The sequence below is a fragment of the Danio rerio genome, chromosome 14, assembly GCF_049306965.1.
Source record: "Danio rerio strain Tuebingen ecotype United States chromosome 14, GRCz12tu, whole genome shotgun sequence".
NCBI lineage: Eukaryota > Metazoa > Chordata > Actinopteri > Cypriniformes > Danionidae > Danio > Danio rerio.
Window position 1 is genome coordinate 34,617,693 of NC_133189.1, and position 21,768 is coordinate 34,639,460.

A 21,768-nucleotide genomic window follows, 5' to 3' on the forward strand; every position below is an offset into this window, starting at 1 on the left:
CAAACAGCAGTGGAAAGAGTACAGAAAAAGGTATAAAAACCAACATTACTTGCCAAGAAATGTAGTGCAAGTAGAGTAGAAGTTTCTTTTCTAAATATTACCCGAAGTATCAGTAAAAAAAAGCCTTTTTAAAGTACTCAAAAGTGGTGAGTATTACACTGTGAAAGATTGTAGTGTTGTAGCATTTGCATGCATTTAGTTTTGGTTTAAGGCCATTACAGTCATCCTGCAGCAGACAACCGTCATCTTCTCATCAGTGACATGCCTCTAAACAGTCTCTGGGTCAATGCGTGTAAAGATTTTGGGCAACTTTTTGAACACTTTTAATGCTTCCAAATGGTTAGCTGCATTTATAAAATGCACATGTCTTAAGGTTTTTCAGTGTGATGTGATTTACTTTCTATGTGCGATGTGATTGGACAAGATCATAGGACTGATTTTTTTTTTTTATACTTTAGCTAATCCCCATAGACGAGGAAAAATAAAGTAGTGACTGCAGGTTAAAGGAAAATAGTGGAGTAAAAATACTAATGCAGCACTAAAATATACTTAGGTGAAAGTAAAAGTGCACATTTTTTTAATTACTTAGTAAATTACAATTTGTTCCCTTGGAATTATAAGGTTCAATTTGCATTCTGGATGATTTTGAGATATTGAGCTTTTGCATTCCATAGCAAACAGTATGTGTGTAACACTTGTTTTTGTTTCAATAAAAAGTCTTAGGGTAATGAAATTTGCCCAGCGTGCTCACGGTTTTTAAAGAAACTTTTTTGGTGCATTAATCTTGTCAATACTAATGTTCAAAAAGGTAATGATTCACACTCATCAAGTAATTGCTTAGTACTGTACCTTTGCCACACACTGAGGAAAGCATTGTGCCAAAGCGTTTTTGTTTTTGTATCACCCGAAGAATGTAAAAATAAAAACAGTACGAAGCAATTACTTGATGAGTGCAAATCATTACCTTTTTAAATAAAAAAGCCTTTAAAATCCTATAATGTAAATAAGTTGTGATTAAATAAGAATATGTTAACAACTCAATTTTGACAAAAATGTCAGATAAAACTATAATTCAAAAGGGACGAATTCCTAAGAAAGAAAAACACTCAATTAGAGTAATTAGAGTATTTGTAATTTGTTACTTTACACCACTATCAAATATGTAAAAACTATAAATAACTCTAAAAACTATAAATTTATATACATAAATTTTTGATTAGTAATATGCAATTGCCAAGCACTTCATTTAGATAGCTTTAAGACGATTTAGCTTTAGTTTTGAAACCTCAGATTCTAGATCCTCAGATTCCTTCAGTTTCAGATGATGTATAGGCCTGACATTGATTAACAGTATATATCACTGACATAGTGTGAAGTAACAAATTACAAATACTCAAATTACTGTAATTGAGTAATTTTTCTCAGAAATTGTAATTTGCTAAGTTGTTTTAAAAAATGTGTACTTTTACTTTATCTTGTGTGCATTTAGTGCTGTATTGGTACTTTTACTGCATTACTTTCCTTCAACCTGCAGCCACTACTTTATTTTCTCTTGTCTATGGGAATTAGAAAAATCAGTCCTGCAATTGCTGTCCAGTTAAATCACACATAGAAAGTAATTTGCATCATAATGAATAACCTCAAGACATGAGCGCTTTATAAATGCAGCAAACTGTTTGAAAGCAATAAAAATGTCCAAGAAGATGCATTTAGATGCATGTCATTAAAGAGAAGTAACTGATGTTTACTGTATGATGACTGAAATGGCCTTTAACACCTAGCGGGCACATGAAGTCAGATTGACAATGTAACCCAACATCTTGGAGACGTTACGTTTGGTTTGGAAATAAAAAATCATGTTGACTTCAGAACCCAACATTCAAACTAAAATCAACCAAATATCAGCATCTAATGATGTTACAGTTTGATGTTTTGTGGACATTACCACTATGACGTCTATCGGATATTGGATTTTGGTTGCCATATCTGATGCATAAATGTCAGTATTTGACGTCAGTATGACACTGGTTTAAGATGTTAGATTTTGTTCACTTTATAACACAACCTAAAATCAACCAAATATCAACATCATTTGACATCGTTATTAGACATCTAAATAATGTTGTCTTTTTAGACGCAGACTAGTCAATGAATTTTGGTCATCTGACATCACAATGTAAATCTAACATAAATTTAACATCTTATGATGTTGTGTGCCTGCTGGGTAATAACTAAATGCACTACAGAATGTTACGTTTACACACATCCACAAATTACATGTAAATGCATCAGCTTTTTACAGCGTGATACTTACTACTCTTGAGTTCTTTTAAAATGGTTACTTTTTACTCCTACTTAAAATATTTTTACAACAGATACTTTTACTCTACTTGTGTTGTGATTGCCAGTGGTGTTGTCTCCGTTGGTGATTAGATCCTGTAGTTTGTTGCAATCGCCAGTGGGGTTTTCTCTATTGGAGATTACTGCTGAACGCACTACAACTCCCAGAACTCCCTGCTTTCATCAACTCCTACTGCAGCTGACAATAATCCAGACACTCACACACATACACAGCTGCTGCTCATCTACACTGATTACAAGGACTATAAATACACCTCACCTTCATTCACACATGGCAGAGTCTTGTTTCACTATTGAGCATTATGAAGCGGTTTCCTTGTTTGATTTTCCCATGTTTTGATTCTTGCCTTGTTTCTTGTCTTGACCCATTACTGCCTAGTCTGACCTTCCACTGGTTTATTGATCACGATTATTGGCTTACCCTTATGTTGCTGTTTTGCTCCTGTTTATGACCCTTACCTGTACGACCTTCATTAATAAACTGCATGTGGATCCGCAAATCTGCTCTTAACATCTGCTCGGATACAAAAAGCACTTCATTTTTAGGCAAGAGATGGTACTTTTACTTATCACTTTTCAGTACTCTTTCCACCACTGATCATTGTCAAAAAAATGTACACTTAAAATTGGTATTGTTGTCCATGGTCATTTTATCTGAAAGTGTGCATATTTATACAGTCTACTTTAAATGCTATAGTACTGTATATAATCAGGTAAAATTTATGCCTATTGCAGCATGTATTTGTGGAAACTTTTTACAAAAAAAAAAAAGCCATCTAAAAGCAAAATGAAGCCAAATAAAAAAAAATATTAAAAAGCTTGTCTTGACCACTATTAAACAGTATTTTTCCAAAACTTTAAAGTCAGCCAGAAATGTTTTTCTATTGTCATTTTATTTGTTCATATTTTATTCTGTCTCGTTTAGAGAGGTAAAACTCCGAATAAATCTAACTTTCTTCCTTAAAAAAAAAAACTGGACTTGTAGGTCAGATGTGGAACACTGCTCTCGCATTTTGTCGTTTTATCTCATGCACTTGTGTGAACTCATTGTGCAAATCTTGTAATCCTGAAGCACTGCAAAATAAATACATTCATGATTTAGCAAATTTAGCTCAATGTTAAGAGGATTCATTAGAGCAGAAGATCGTTCCAGAACAGTGACTCAGTGAATTATTCCTGTGACATCTCAACGGCTTCTCACTTTTCAACTGTTATGTTCTTAAAGTTTCATTGAGGACGACTAGTAGAAAAAAGGAAAATATAAAGTGAGATCTGGAGAGCCCAGCAGGGACTCTATAGATTGGAAAGCAAATCTCTCTGCAAAAGTCAACTTCACTTCATGTGAGACGTCATTATTTTGAGTGCGCAACTTTAACAAGCTGAAGCTTGTCTTCCCTTGAGTTGTTCATGCTTTGTATGATTACAAATGGAGGGACTTTTAATTATACTGTTTTTTTTAACATACAATAAGTATAGTATGAAACTATTAGCTACATCTGAAGCTACATATTAGTCTTAGAAACAGGGTGACATATCTAATAACACATTTGTAACGTTTGACAGAAACGAGTTGCACTGTGTGTAAATTGTATTGTTAGGGGGCTTTCACACCAGTGAATCGATTCAGTTCACAGAAACAGAGATTACAATTGTTACATTGTTGCTCTTTGCTCTTGGTGTGGTTTGCTTTCACAAAGCAAAATTTCTTAACGGAATAAAAGAGCTAAAACAAGTCACGTGTGAAAAAACTCTCCTCACATTGGTCAGAGTTTCGGGGTTTATTTTGCGAGGTCCCGCTCAGCGGTCAGGAAGGGTGGTGGTTTGGTGGTGTTTGACAAGGTGCACGTGATGTGTCTGAAGAGCGATGAGGGATGCGGTGGGGCGGGGTGAAAAGGGTGCGCGACGAATATGAGGACCGGGAGGGAGACGCACAATTTCCAGGAGATTATCACTCGTTTATGGGCATCTGGGAGTCTCTGTGCATTTGCGGGAGACTCCTGAAACTTCCGGGAGACTTGGGATGTCTGGAATGACCTCCCGCCCTACTCATAATTTTCTCTTCACATAGCCGTATGCCTATTACATATCTATAAAACACTCTGATATAACTGGGCTCGGATCGTATTGCTGTCTAACTACAATCGATCGGCTCCAGAGTTCGTTTCAATCGAGCCGAGACCACCTCATTCAGTCGATCTCGAAGCGATTGATTTGGCACGAAGCCGATTTGCTGGATTCACATATGCCAAAGGAACCGCACAAACTGGGCAAACGAGACAGGTTCCAAAACAAAAGTCTAGGTGTGAAGGCACCCTTACACTCAGGTTAAAATTTAATGATACTGATCTTATGATATGATACATAAATGTTTTCACAAAAGACAACAGAATGCACTAGAATACAAGTATTTTGAAGATGAAAATGCATGCTAAACATAAAGATTCAGCCCAGATTCTTCGGAAATACATTTCTGCAAATTGTAAATTGCGTTCGTCTGGGTACATTTTGTTGCACATCTCAGATAAAAAAGACAATAGTTGGCACTTTCTACATTTTTGCCAATCTGAATTGCATTCCTTGGGGTTTTGCTGTGTGTAATAGATATTTGTCTTGTACATGTCCATGAGAAGGCAGGACTTGTTGTACATATTACCTAGTGAACCACTGACTTAAACCCAAACAAAGAATTACCTTTATTTTGCATAGCTTTTATCTGTCTTGTGAACCATGCTTTACCAAACTCAAACCCAAGCACTCTTAATTTCAAGTCTGGCGGCATGATTCTGGCTAAAATGAGAGTTATTTTTATTACTATTATTATTATTTTTGCTTGAAATCAAGATCATGGTTTTCACACGATTCTGTAGATGTAAAGTAAAAGTTAATCTGGGTAGCCTATTATTATATTTTATTTCTCAGACATGGTAAAACAACAATAATAATATAAAGCCTATCTTTTGGTCTACTGTTGGTTAAAATGCTACATTTTGTATAGACTTGGAATGAGAATAGACTTCAAATTTGTTCTGGTCATTAATGCACAGTAAAGTGATGACATAAGAATACAACTCTTCATAATTCTAAAGTTGAATTATGTTTGAGACACAAACTAGACCATTTTTTCACTGGAAAAAAAAATGAAACATTAGTCATTATTATATTTTCTCATGCATTATATTCAACATTATATAGACTAGAGTAGTTATACTGACCCAGTAAACATGTACTTTCATGCACAACACTTTGTGTTCGCTATGAAAGAAAAAAAAACATATCAAATGCTTGTCTTAATCATACAGTAACTCTAAAATGTGATATGATCATTTAAATGATGTTCGCACTTTCGGTTTCACTTTTATTGCCAAGTGTGCTTATGTCATGGCTGCCATCATTTTGAGAAAAACGTATACCTCATTTGCAGGCATGTGTGTGTTTTGTAAACAAACAGTGTGTCAGCTCACGTGTTATTGTACGGCCGCAAATACATCATTACATTAAGACCAAAATTTCTGAGAAAATTATACCTTATAAATACAGTATGACACTTTTAACACCATTTGGATGTGTCCATGTTGTTAAGCAAAGTAGGCCTATATAAAGTAATGTGAAGACTTGTGCCTTTGCTTCTCCTGAACCTGAAAATATAATTGTCTGAATCATAGATATGCTGGATTAAGACCGTGTGGGGGGTCAAATCAAGATTGTGATTTTTTTTTTTTTCGATTAAGCCTTAATTTCAAGTACAACAATGTGCAAAGCTACAGAGCAAACTGGTCATGCTAGAAAAGTTGTCTATGTGGAAATACCTTACTCCAGGTGAGGTGAATGTTTTTATTACAAATCATAGACCTCATCAACGTGTTTTGGGGCAAAAAGAAGCAAAAGTTGCTGTTAAACTGCCCTGTAGCATTACTTATATGTATAAACTGGCATCAAAGGTATGTTGATGTATGTTTTTGTGGTTTATAAAATGTAGGCTGAAGCATGTATTTCCAAATAACCTGTGTTGTATAAATAAACCCATATATGTTGGTGAAATCAGACAATTGACAGCAGATTTCCCCTTGCAAAATCAAACAACACATTCAACATTTATACTGTATATAGTAGTTTAATATGGTGCTGTCACTGAAACTCCATAAACATTCTACTTTTTTTTTTCCTCACAGAGTACATTCACTCTTTTAATGCTGCATGGGGTTCACTGGATCTATAAACAAGCCATAAACACACTTAGTGCTCTCAGTGCTCAATTTGTTATGCTTTCTGTTAATGCATTATATGATAAAAAATAAAAATTCTTAAGCATTTTAAATGATAATACTACAAAAACTAGATGTAATATGAAGTCATGTTTTTGTTTTCTCTTTGAGAAGTGCTGTACTGTACATATAGACATCAGATGAATAGAACTACATTCAAATGTAATCAGTTCAATCAGTATGTTCAATGCATCCGAACATACAGCATAAGGTCTGTTTCTATTTACTGATTCTCATTTGAATGTCTGTCAAATGTGTTTTGTAAATCTGTCATCTTATAAAGTCATTGTTTAACTTAGATTTGAAGTAGACCAAGGGCCATTGAGAGACATTTTTGTATCCTTCAAACTCCATGGAATATCTCTTAGGTTTTTTAGACATTTTCTCCATTTGTGTCTGGAAGATGAACAAAAGTCTTGAAAAGGTTTGGACCAATCTTTTTGAGTTAAATTATACCCAAATAGTAAGCTTTTTTTTTTCTTCTTTTCTTGGGTGAAGCCTTATTTAGTAAGAATAAAGCTTAAATAGCACAATAGTATGTTTCATTTTACAGGGTGACATAATTATAGTGCCATTTACTTTTAACATCAAGCCTTAACTAATTTATTCAAAGCAAAACTGAAACCACTGCCATACACGGCACTCATGAAATCACACAAAAAAGTAGTTATATTGTGGAAGAACCTTTTTGTTTGTTTGTACAGATACAGTAATACAGAATTCAAAATGATCATACTGAACTCATGCACTTGGATCTGTAAAAATGAAAAGATGTCAGATAAATTCAGGCCTTTACATAAATCTGAATGCAGCACTGATCCACATGCCTCTGAATGCAGAGCAATTCTACAGTGGCGCAAGAGGCAAAGACTCTGAGACTGTAGAGTAAAAGCCCTTACAAGCATGTCACTTCTCCCTGGAGAGTTTGTTTGTACCACTAATGGCATATAAGCCGCAGGGCAAACCTTTGGATATGATTTTTCCACACCGCCTCACATACAGTGAGAGAAATTCACGGCCAGATTCACAAGATCCTTTGAGAGCCAAAGGAGTGCAGAGAGAATTTCTCACTCTGTTAACTCTTATGCATCCAACTGTTTATGCAACTCCCTTTTTTTCTCCTCTTTCTTTCTGCTATGCGCTGTATGATTTAATTATCTTGCAAGATTTATTGTTTACATTTACCTTCATGCGTTTGACAGATGCTTTCATCTGAGGTTACTTGGATTTTAACAGCGCTTGCATTCCCTGGAAATTGAATCCATGTCCTTGGTGTTGTGATCACGCTCTTTATTGTTTGAGACAGAATGAAAGAATGCAAAAAGATCAATTATATAATGATTTATTCAAATGAAAATTGCTAATCATGAGGCCTCTATCAAACCAATCATGAAACCGCAAGGATAACACCTTTAAGGCAGGACACTGGGGGTAAATAGGGTAAAACGTATAGTGATCACCATACTTTCTCATTTAATTAATAAATCAAGAATTCCAGGTTTTAATAAAAATTTTCTAAAATGCTATGTTTTAATGTGCAGATGATATACTTTAATTAAATATTTTCTAATAACACAAAAAATGTGTTCCAAGTTGTTCCTCTTTTATGTATACTTGTATATTTATATGTTTTATTACAATTTTTGTTTATATATTTTTATGTTTTATATAAATTTGTTATCATAAACAAATATTGAGAAAACACCTTTAAAGTTGTGCAAATTGAGCTCTTAGCAATGCACATTACTTATCAAAACAAGCCAAAATAATTTATATACTCCTGGGGAATAATTTGAGGATTGACTGTACATTATATTATATTTTAGAGTTTGACCTTTATACAAACAATATTTAATACTTTTGACCCATAAAATGTATTGCTAGTTAGCCCATATATATAAGTTTTGTGAGCACATTCCTAAAAATTCCTCAAAATTGCATGAAACTCCAAGTATAATACATTTTAAGGCAAGACTATACAGGTGATAGGAGTAAACATATAGTTATCATCATACTTTTCCAGTAGATTGTTACCATTAAAACATACATTTTTTGTAACTAATTTTCTAAAATGTTGTTTTAGAATGTGCAGACGATGAATTTTATTAAAATATTTGCTAATTGTTTATGTAAAGCACTTTGAATTGTCACGGTGTATGAAATGTGCAATATAAATAAACATCCCTTGCCTTGCTAATTATAACTTCAAGCAAACATTCATTCATTCATTCATTCATTCATTCGTTTTCTTTTCGACTTAAGTCCCTTTATTAATCTGGTGCCTTTATTAAACTTCTCCAGCACATGTTTTACGCAGCGGATGCCCTTCCAGCCGCAACCCATCACTGGGAAACACTCACACACTCTCATTCACACACACACACACAATATGTATGTGTGTTTATACACTATTGGTCAAAAGTTTACGGGGATCAGTAGGATTTTTAAATGTTTTTAAAATAAGCCTTAATACAGAACAAATTGTAAAATTGTGAAATATTATTGCACTATAATTTAATCATTTATTCCAGTGATTTTAATGATGACTTTTCTGTTTTATTACTTCAGTCTTCAGAGTCATTTGAGCCTCCAGAATTCACTCTATTATTATTTTTTTGTTGTTGCTGTTGTTTGTTGTTTTTGTTGTTATTAATAATAATTTCATTTGAAACTACAGATGTTACTACTTCAATGTGTTCCTTGTACCGCCATTCATGCCGCGGCGACGGCGGTGCTTGATGCGCCAGCAGCATTTGACCGCTGGGTGGCACTTTAACCACAGATATTCAGCTTTGCCTTTTCACAATGCTAAACAGACTGTTCTGTAGGCGTAGCTTACTGTATGTGATGTGATGTGTTCAATTAAAATATAATTTTAATTTAGTTTTTCTGGTAATAGACATGCTCTTACACTATACTATGCTGTAGAAAAGATACATGGTGAGAAGTCAAAAAGCTAATATAAGAATTAAGTTATTAGCCTTCAGTGCCCGATTAAATTGCGTTGGGGTGAAAATAATGTTTTGATTTCTTTGACTATCATGGCAATGTTATAATCTCAAATCTTAAACGTGCGCATATGAAAAACAGCAAAATAATATAGATTATCCTGCCGGTAGAGCACATCACCTCACAGTTGTGAACTTGCGATCACCTCAACTTACATTTAATTTTTTTTTTACCTGGTTTATTGTAAACTTATTAAGTGCAAAGAGGATTCGTTTTGGAAAATAGAATTGAAGAAATGAAAGACAACTAAAATGAAAGCACAAACATTCAGTACAAATAATTAGTCTTAAATAAATAAATAAATAAATAAATAAAGCAGTCTTTTAGTCTAAATATAGAGAGATGTAGTGTTTGCTATTTTGATAGAACTAAGACTAGACATGTTCATTTATATTTTTAATTTACGTTTTTATTTACATTTTCGTTGTTGATTATATTTACGATCTCATTTTATGTTTCAATTATAGTACATAATAATAAACGAATAATGAAAATAAATGAATAATGAAAATATTACATAAATTAAGTCTGGCAGGTTTATTTTTAATAATTTAGTTTCAGTTCCGTTTTTTTGTTTCAAAACGTCAATGTTCTGCTTTAAAGTATAACTGTTGTTTTGTTTTGTTTTTTTACTTAATGGCTCAGTATGTTTTGTATTTTATTTTCATATTCAGTCACCTTGCATATGCGTGTGAAATATAATGCCGCATAACCGCGGAAAAAGAAGAAAAGGCTGTCAGTTAAAGCTAATTAATCAAAATAAGCTATATTAAAATACAGCATTTATGTTAATACAGGCAGAGTGTGAACAAACGGCTAAGATATGTGCTTGCCTTGTCCCGCAAGTTTATTTTTAATAATTTAGTTTCAGTACTATTAATTTTTTTCTCAAAACGTCAATAGCACTTTCAATAATCTAAACATTAAAGATGGACCGCAAGATGTGTTGAGTGGCTATATGTGAAGAACAATGGCAAAGCTAAGTGTGATTATTGTAATAAACTAATAAGTTATAAAGCAGAGTCCCGACCAACAGGACTGACTAAGCATATGCGGTTGGCTCATTCTTCACGAATATAGAATTAAAATTATGGCGCGTTAGGTTCATTGTGCATCCTGCAGGTGCAACCAACAAGGGTTGTGCATTTGAGTTTAACATTTTGAGCGTTATAAGCAGCTCGTTGTTAGTTTTTATTTAAATATATCGAGCCGAAACTAAGCAGCGCATTCTCTCCGCCTCCTCGTTTATAACCAGCGGGACACGCCACTGAAGCAGTGGAGGACACTCCGTCGTTCATAATCTTTGCTGATGTGTCGGAGTCGAAAGAATATATCAAAGAGGAATGTTCTTTTGACAGTCCCGATATGTTCAATCTTTTTTTCCCTGTCATTTCTCTTCAGCAAATTATATTTTTAAAGCTGCTTGATTCTTTTAAAACCGAAACCAGAGCCCGTCAATTGGTGTTTTTTCATAAGATACTCCTCTATCAAGGTTTTATTTTATGAGTATTCTTTAATGTGCTTTTTAATAGTTTTATTTTATTCAAAGCAGCACCTAAAAGCGAATTTATCCTCAAAACGTGGCATGAGAGCGATGCATGTCATGTGTCGCATATTGCCTTTTTTTCTGATCGTTTTGCATAAAGGTTTTAATCAAAAGACAGGTAATTTAATTACTTTCGATGTGCTAAAATATTTGTTAAATAAATGTTATTTCAAAAAAAGCATATGCAATGTGCTCTGACAGGTAAAATCCGATTCTTTCTCTCTTTCAAGTTCAAAGCAAATTTGAATGCCAAAGGATTTTAGATATGCATATACAAGACTATGTAGTATATTAACATCAACAAATTAATAAAATAAGTAGCAAATGAGAAATAAATGACAGACAAGTTGAACAGACATTATCTCTAATTATCAGAATTGCAAGATTAAAACAGCTGAATATAGGCCTAAATAATCTAGAAAGCAACTACTGCGCGCTGATATTTCTTCTTCTTTTTTTTCGGAATAACGAACAATTTCAACCGCGGGGAGATACCGACAGCTTGATTTGCAGTATTTTCTAACATGTTAGAAGCGGGCAGCGGACATCAGCTAGCCGTAAAGACGGGCCCGCACAAAAAAAAACATGGCTGCCGGTGGAGAAGCGGCTGTGCCCTCAGCAGCTGATTGAGACGGAGCTGCATATCCCGAGTGCACTAAATACTCCGAGATCCGGGAGAAATTCTACCCGATAATCCAACACATACAAAACAACTTTGAGTCCCTGTGGAACAGAACCCATCTTACTGGGGGAGTGTGTGTGCTGCTGTGTGTTCACCCAACAATACCCGCTCCTGTCTCCAACACACAAATACTGGAACTCTTTATGTGGACTTACTTTTGATAATAGGCTACTATTATTACCTTTATCCTGTTTAATGTTATCAAAAATCTATTTTTATTTGTATTATTATATTTTTATTTTTTATTCTATTTTTATTTTTATTAATCATTTTTTTATTAGCCTATATGTTATTTTCATATTTGTTTGCACTACTGCCCTTTTTGCACTGTCTTGTTTGTGAGACGCGCACTGCTTTGGCAAAACGAATGTACAGTTACTTGTCATGCCAATAAAGCACCTCAAATGTGAAAATAGCCTAGGCAACAAATAACAAATAGTAGTGTAATAATAACAAAAAATGCCCTTTTCATTTTCATACAATAGGCCTATGTGTGGGTTTTGACAATATGTGTTTAATTAAGCTATAAAGATCAGATGAAATGCATAGTGAAATATGAAATAAATGTCTCTTTTGCTGAAAATTTAATTAATCTATATATTTATTATTTTAAAAATCAACTCATTTTTGCCCAGAGAAAGAGGCGCGCGGCACTAGCGGACATGGGGTGCTTTTCCAAAAAAAGACGTACAGTAACTTGCAGCTGAACTATGCACAGTTTGGGGAAAAAAAGGATATAGTGATGCATGTCCCCCAAAACCCCTAGTTTCTCTGTCGCAGATCCATCATTTAAATCAGGTTAGTTATAAGTAAAACGCACATAATGATAAAGCACACCATCATCACGAGGGCAATTAAATAGACAACCTAAACATATTTTTAATTGTTTATTTATGTAATGTGAGTTTTTATAACTTTGTTCTTTAAATTATTTATAACTTAGGCTATTCTATCGAGATGACACCATAAAAGGCCTTCAATGCATTGATATAGGTAATAGGGATACAATGAAAAGCCGATTTTCACTATTGACCCTGTTTTTATTCATTGACGGCTTCCCAACGCCGCTTTTCTGTTGCGCGAAAAAAAGCTGCTGCAAATAAGCAAATTTATGACAAAACAATTTTAATAGTTTCATAGTAGTAGCTGGTGTGCTTCATCTGCGTGATTCTGATTTGACATTCTTCCGCTAAACTTGCACTGTGTTGATGTGTAAATGGACTATGTGTTGATGTGTTAATGGGCTATGATCTTTGCTATTGAGTTCTCTTTGCAACTTTCAATTTCGAGGTGGGGGAAGTGGGAAGAGGCAATTCAAATGTACCATCTCTAAAAAAAAAGGCCGCTTACGCGGCATTTGTGTTTATTATTACCTTATTTTTATTTTATTATTATTAATTTATTCATTCATTCTTCATTCATTTTCTTTTCGGTTTAGTCCCTTTATTAGTCTGTGATCGCCACAGCGGAATGAACCGTCAACTTATCCAGCATATGTTTTACGCAGTGGATGGCAGGAGGGCCAGCTGGGGCTTCGGGACGGAGTGAAAGGAATTTGCCCCGAGTCTGGGAAAGATGGCTTGCCGTAATTACACTATAGTTTTCCTATCGCACACATGCGCCAAACAAATAAACAAATAAATAAAAAGGAAAAGAAAACATCTAGACTTATAGGCTGAGGTCTTTTTGCTTAAAATCGCCCTTATGTTTCCGTTTTAAATGTAAGGCTGTTGCATAGAATAATACAATTTTAATTTATAAGTGATTTTGCTGCGTCCCCCTTGATGTTTCAATAACGCATAATAATCTACACACCATATTAAAGACACAGCAGACATAAAGGTTGTGTGTGTTGTGAGAGACCGAGCAAAAGAGCGCTCTCTTCACAGCTCTGTGGATGCTGCTAGCGGCTTCTTTCTTTTTGTTATTTATTTTGCAGATAATACACCATATGAATACAACAGAAAGACATAACACTTTACAAATAACCTTTTGTAGACTCAAAACAAGTGTCATATCTTGATAAGCCTAAGCCACATTGAAATATAATTTAAAGAATTACATTATCGGATATAATAAAATCGCATTAAATAAATAAACCAATATAAAACAAGCAAAAGCAAGCTATAACAGTTTAGGTAGGCCTATACATAAATAAAACCGTTAAAGCCAAATCAAACTTTTATTTTACAAGATATTTTCTTTTAAAAGATTTTAGATATTTTCTAAAAACAATAAACACCAGAGAAGGTTAAGAATATTATTTATAAAGTATTTGGATATGATGATAATAATCAAATCGTGCAAACAGAGCATTTTTGGGAACACGTTTCAGGTCTCTCCAGTGCATTTGGGCTGAATGTTTGACTGTGTCTAAATGAGGATGTTATAAAATACATTTTCTACCGAGTTATTAACGGATGCACGATGCCAACACTCGGGGGACGTTCTGGGGGCTGGGTTTGCGTTACGCGCTGCGAGCTATAGGCCGACAGTGGAAATGCGACATGACTTCGGTCTCGATGCCCATTAACACCTGAAAGACAAGCTTTTGGTTATGAGACGGGGGAAGGGGTATGTCTCCACCCTCAAGTGTTTTCCACAAACATGGTTACACAAAATCCAAAACTCCCGAGGACGGATGGCGTAACCGTAGCAAAACCTATGCGTTTTAAAACCAAACGCAAATGGGGCCTTATGAAAATGAATGTTTCTATGCACAGCAACTTCTGGACTGAACTATACTTGTTATTTAAAATATCTCTATTACGCTCTAGCATTCGCCAAAACGAATTTGTACATACAAACACCGAACATAGCCTAGCTGAATAGGGTGTTGCCTGCTGAGCCATGACAGCAGCAGACAATTCCGCACGACCATAAAGCCTTCACCCGACAGTTATTTTCTAATATTCACAACGCGAGCCACAACAATAGACATGCCATGCCCATCATCCTTACAGACAACTTCGCTTTAAACTGTATTAAGGTCCCATTTACACTGCACAGCAGTTTTAATGTTTTAATAAAATGTTAATGATACATATAACAGGCTACATTTTGATGGTGAAATAACCTTTTAAACGATGGCTTTTTATTTCAGTATTCAAACATTAAATAACGAATGCATCAAGTGAAATAACGAATATGCAAAAACACATGTATATAAATATAAAGGACTATTATAATTAGCAAAATGCTGCTCTATAGACAAATACTGCTTGACATTTTAGAAAATGTTTTGCGTATACCCAGTACCGAGAACAAACAAACAAAAGCACATGGCTTGTTAATCAATTTAATCAAGCTCTAGCCATGAATAAAATAATAGACTATTTTATTATTTTAATATTTTAGACGACGGGTTAGTAATTATATTATAAATGGTTATGTTCAGATCAATGAAATAATAACTTTAATAATTCTGCTTTGCATTTTTCTATGCATTACTAACATCACTAAACCATACATTTGTTTTATAAGTTAACCAAATATTTGCAGAGATTCAGCGGTTTTTTTTTCTGACGCGTCAAATTCAAATACAAAACATACTGAGCCATTAAGTAAAAAAACAAAACAAAACAACAGTTATAGCTACTTTAAAGGAGAACATTGACGTTTTGAAAAAAAAAAAATGAACTGAAACTAAAGTATTAAAAAAACAAACCTGCTAGACTTAATTTATGTCCTGCGGCAAAAATATTTTTATTATAATCTGCTTAAAATAGGTCAAATTATTTTATTTTTTTCTGCTTTTGATGAAGCTGCATTCAACTTAAGCTCAATGTCGGCAATGTCTTTAAATAAATAATATATCTAGGCCTATTTTCATTATTCATTAATTTTCATTATTCGTTTATTATTATCTATAATTGTTGAGACATAAAATGAGATAGTAAACTATAATCAACAACGAAAATGTAAGTAAAAACAGAAATAAAAACATAAATGAAAATGTCTTGTCTTAGTCCTGTCAAAATAGCAAACACTGAACATCTCTCTATATTTAGGTTAAAAGACTGCTTTATTTATTTATTTATTTATTTATTTATTTATTTATTTATTTATTTATTTAAGACTACTTATTTGTACTGAATGTTTATGCTTTCATTTTAGTTGCAAAAAGATCAGAAATTGATCTCGCACGCGCAGGGAAAAAAGGCAATTATGCCACACATGACTTGCATCGCTCTCATGCCAAGTTTTGAGGATAAATTCGCATTTAGATGCTGCTTGAAATAAAATAAAACTATCAAAAAGCACATTAAAAACTTTAATAAAAAAATTAAAACATTCATAAAGGAGTATCTTATGGAAAAACACTATGGGCCCTGCTTTCGGTTTTAAAAGAATCAAGCAGCTTTAAAAAATATCTAATTTGCTGAAGAGAAATGACACGAAAAAAAAAATAAAATAAAAAGATTAAACATATCGGGACTGTTAAAAGAAAATTCCTCTTTGATATATTCTTTCGACTCCGATACATCAGCTAAGATTATGAATGACGGAGTGTCTCTCCTGCTTCAGCAGCGTGTCCCGCTGGTTAAACGATGAGGCGGAGAGAATGCGCTGCTTAGTGAACCTAATGCGCCATTATTTTAATTCTATATTCGTGAAGAATGAGCCAACCGCATATGCTTAGTCCTGTTGGTCGGGACTCTGCTTTATAACTTAGTTTATTACAATAATCACACTTAGCTTTGCCATCGTTCTTCACATGTTGCCACTCGGCACATCTTGCGCTCCATCTTTAAACAAATGTTTACATTATTGAGGTGCTCTCCGGCGGCGAAGTTTCTGGCAGAGTAGCGAGTGAAAAAATGTGCTTGCAGAAATTGGAATCAAAATTTAAATTATATATAACAAGCATCGTATTCTTTCTAATCCTCGCCCAGTTTTAATACAAGTTGTTTTTATATTTGTGGCTGTGAAGTTTATTAAGAATATATATATATAGCCTACTTTATTTTTTTTATACTTTAAGTGATCTGCTTGAGGTAGGTCACGTTTATCAATGGTAAGTTTTAGCCTAAGTTTACATCAATAACATAATGTGTATTGTCCTTTATCATACAAAAAAAAAACAAGAAAAAAAAAACATTATTATACATAGTTTCCTTTAGCCTATAAAAAGGCCGCAAATGCATTAAAAGGCAAGCGCATATCTTAGCCTTGAGTTTGTTCACACTCTGCCTGTATTAACATAAATGTTGTATTTTAATATAGCTTATTTTGATGAATTAGCTCTAACCTTCGACAGTTTTTTCTTCTTTTTCCGCGGTTATGCGGCATTATATTTCACACACATTTGCAAGGTGACTGAATATGAAGTTAAAATACAAAACATACTGAGCCATAAGTAAAAAAAAAAACAAAAAAACAAAACAACAGTTATAGCTACTTTAACATTGACGTTTTGAAAAAAAAATGAACAGAACTGAAACTAAATTATTAAAAATAAACCTGCAAGACTTAATTTATGTCCTGCGGCAAAAATAATTTTTTTTATACTTTTAGTGATCTGCTTAAGGTAGGTCAATTTATTTTTCTCAGTGTTTCACGTACTGTACGGCAATGTCTTTAAATAAATAATTTATTTAGGCCTATTTTCATTATTCATTTATTTTCATTATTCGTTTATTATTCGTTTATGTACAATTGTTGAGACATAAATAAGATAGTAAAATATAATCAACAACGAAAATGGAAATAAAAACAGAAATAAAACATAAATGAAAATGTCTTGTCTTAGTCCTATCAAAATAGCAAACACTGAACATCTTTCTATATTTAGGCTGCTTTATTTATTTATTTATTTATTTATTTATTTATTTAAGACTACTTATTTGTACTAAATGTTTGTGCTTTCATTTTAGTTGTCTTTTACTTCTTCAATTCTATTTTCCAAAACGAATCCTCTTTGCACTTAAAAAGTTTACAATAAAGCGTGTTAACAAATTTTAAATGATTAATGAAGGAATTATAATGCTTTGACTTATTGTTTAATATCATTTACAAGCACAGTAGCTGTATGATCTATTTCTGTCCGTTCGCATCCCGTCCCTTTGCGCCCCCTGGCGGCTCATTCACAAACTGCGGTCATACACTAAAAACAGAGCGGCACCTATTTCAAACGGCGGCGGTACCAGCCGCGGCGTTAATAGCCACTTTGAACTCTCACCTACTGTACTTACAATAAGAAACTACATAAAATTATTTTTACCTCGATTTACAGAATAATTTTCTTTAAAAAAAATAAATAAAAAAACATGAAAAGAAAAAAAACTGACCCCAAACTTTTGACTGGTAGTATATATATATTATTCAATTTGGCTTTTTCCCCATTCTTTTAATTACCGTCTGAATTAGCTCTGTGCATGTTAAATTGTATGTCCATGGGCTGAAACATGGCCCCCCTTGTGTGAATGTCCCATCAGTGTGCACTAAATTTAGGGATTAGTGATTTAAGGATATTGATTTCACATGAAAATAAAAGTGATGTATGCCATATGTCAGCATGTGAGCGCACGTGGACCAGAATCCCAAAACCTGAACTCATGCGATGCATGGGAGACTGAGAAATTAAGCTTTGCTTCTCTATGGTGAAACTCAATTATGACCAATAATTATGTCCACCTGTCTGACTTGACCAGCATTCAATCGGTTATGTCTTGGCATGTTAACATTCGGGAAATTGTGTTTTCTGTTTCTTTCACATTGCTGCATCTGTGCTGTGTCTTAAAGTAAAAACAACTTAATCCTGCTGTGATTTTCATATTAATTAAACAATTAAAAACAATTAAATCATCTTAGTAATGGGTAACCTTTATTTAATTGACACAATGAAGATTAAATTATGTATACCATGTTGAGTTAACTAAAAACTACTGTTAGGCACATGAAAAATTGTAAAAGCTCTGTTTATTTTAGCATTATCTTTGTTTTATTGATATTCATTTAGTAATGTGTTTTACTTGTAGTGCTTTTGTTTTTGGCTGTGCTTTTTTTACTGCACATATACAGGTAAAGTCAGAATTATTAGCCCTCCTGTTTATTTTTCCCCCAATTTCTGTAAAAGAAAGATTTTTTTTCAACACATTTCTAAACATTATAACTCATTTTTAATAACTGGTTTATTTTATCTTTCCCATGATGATAGTGGCGAGGCACTGGCGCAGTAGGTAGTGCTCTCGCTTCACAGCAAGAAGGTCGCTGGTTTGAACCTCGGCTCAGTTGGTGTTTCTGTGTGGAGTTTGCATGTTCTCCCTGCCTTCGCGTGGGTTTCCTCAGGGTGCTCCGGTTTCCCCCACAGTCCAAAGACATGCAGTACAGGAAAATTGGGTAGGCTAAATTGTCCGTAGTGTATGAGTGTGTGTGTGTGTGTTTGTGTGTGTGTGGATGTTTCCCAGAGTTGGGTTGTGGCTGAAAGGGCATCCGCTGCGTAAAAACTTGCTGGATAAGTTGCCGGTTCATTCCGCTGTGGCGACCCCGGATTAATAAAGGGACTAAGCCGACAAGAAAATGAATGAATGATGACAGTACATAATATTTTACTAGATTTTTTAAGACACTTCTATACAGCTAAGAGTGACATTTAAAGGCTTAACTAAGATAATTAGGTTAATTAGGCAGGTTAGGGTAATTAGGCAAGTTATTGTATAATTATGTTTTTTCCTGTAGACTCTCGAAAAAAATATAGCTTAAAGGGGTTAATAATTTTGACCTTAAAATGTTTTTTAAAAATTAAACTGCTTTTATTCTAGCCAACATAAAACAAATAAGACTTTCTCTAAAAGAAAAAATATTATCAGAGATACTGTGAAAAAAAAATTCTTGCTCTGTTAAACATCCATTAAGGAAATATTTAACAAAAGAAAAAAAAAAATCAAAGGGGGCTAATAATTCTGACTTAAACTGTATACTGAACCTTACTCAAACCGTGACCTAAAACCAAAAACCTAACTGTAAGAAGTCTGCATTGTTGTACTCCTAATATATTGTTTATATAATCAGCCGATTATAGAAGGTTATAGAAGGATATAGAAGGTTCATTTTGTAAAAACTTGATACACATGAAGTAAATCGCCCTCATTTTGAAAAATCCCCTTTATGCATTATATTTAAATACAGACACAAATTGATAGTGTGACCAAAAATGAAGTGTATTTTGAAATTTTTTTCTTCCCGTTAGACTTAAAAAATGTCATTAAAAGAGAAAAAGGCCAACGTCTCAAAATTGCCAGGTGCGTGAAATTTAAAAATGTGTTTTTGATGGCAATGTCTCACATCAAGAATAAAGCGTCTGTTGTTTTTTAGGAAGTAGAGATTCAGCTGATTAAAAGTGACAAGTTATGTTTCTGAAGGAATTTATTTTTTGTTATGTTTCAATTGTTTTCATTTTCTCTTCCAGTGTTTGACCTTTGTCTCGCCTGTTTTTAATTTAGATTTTCATCGAACGTCCAAACCGGAGAACCCGGAGGAAACCCATGCGATCATGGGGAGAACATGCAAACTCTACACAGAAATGCCAACAGTCCTTGCCGAGATTCGAACCAGCAATCTTCTTGCTGCGAGGTGATTGTGCTACCCACTGTGCCACTATGACGCCAGAAGTGAAACTTTTTACAAACTCAATTTTATTGCAAAATAATAAAAAAAAAATGTAGGTTAGTTAATTAAGCAAAACATTAAAAAAAATTTAAAAAACAGCACCGCCACTCCAGTATGATTCACAGATAATGAATCTTTGCTTGCAATGAAACACTTAAGTGACATCACATTTTCGTCATAAAAATCTGATTTAGTCTATTTTTTTTTTTTAATTCAACACTTGTGCATATTATGTAAGCAGAGTTTTTTTTCTGTAATGGTCAGGCCTTAGGGACATGCGCTGTATTTATAGTAGTTGGAAATGATAATGAAGATTGAATGGTTACACACAGCGTGTTCAGCAGGAAATGCGGCAGAACATGTTTGCTATCAACAAAACGGCTAGATGTCATTAAGCTTAAATGAATTTAAGCCCTGTTAGACGCTGCTGGTAGACGCTGTAACTACACCATCTGGAACTAAAAGGCATCTTTCTCCAATGACAGCCATACGCATTCAATATTTCATGTTATTGTTGTAGGTCTTTTGCCAGAGCCGGGTTTGTTTTCGTTGGGCTCTTAAAAGCGTGAAATGGATTTATATTGTTCCCGTCTGTTGCCTTTGACATCACAGCTCAGGATAGTCACTAGTGAAGCGTTCGAGGTGATATCAGTCAATCATTTATAATGGCGTTATTTTCCTGCAACACTAGGATTGTTAGTCATGTGACATTTGCAAATGAAATCGTAATGAAATCTTAAAAAAAAAAACAATTTATGATTCAACAATTGCAGTAACCTTTTAAAGATGTAAAGCACACTTTTGAATGCCTCAAGTCCAGATGTCAGGTGTTGTTTATTTAGCTAGTGACTGAACACCAAGTTTAAATTAATCAAATTATAATTATTGTGTATTTTTAATGTGTGTTTAATGCATTGAACCTAAGTCAGGAGTTTTGAAATCCTGAAATATAATAATGACATTCTGTTGCATTACACACATTTGGTCTCTCAAATCTCTAACGCTCACACTAAATGGTTTGAAATGTGCTGTACATCACCCACTGCAAGGTATTATTAGGATTATCATGCCTGAGGAACACCTCACATGATCTCATGCAGCAGTTTGTCATAATTATTAATACTCTGATGTAACATGTTGCATGAAGCTGACAGGCTTTAGACGAGTTTGTGCCAAAGGAAAGAAGACAAGATGTCTACGTTATGGGAGTTTTTCAGTGTAAAAAAGGACTTTAGTATTAAAATTTGTAGATCATTTTGGTGGGAAAAGATCTACATGTTTCCTTGTTTTCTGTAGTC

At 33.9% G+C, this 21,768-nt stretch overlaps 1 protein-coding gene and 1 long non-coding RNA gene across 3 annotated transcripts in view; one reads left to right on the plus strand and one right to left on the minus strand.

Moving 5' to 3' along the window:
• Positions 1 to 21,768, plus strand: part of LOC141377537 (uncharacterized) — a 188,243-nt gene that overhangs the window by 40,761 nt on the left and 125,714 nt on the right. The window lies entirely within an intron of this gene.
• Positions 1 to 21,768, minus strand: part of mtnr1ab (melatonin receptor 1A b) — a 43,480-nt gene that overhangs the window by 4,633 nt on the left and 17,079 nt on the right. The window lies entirely within an intron of this gene.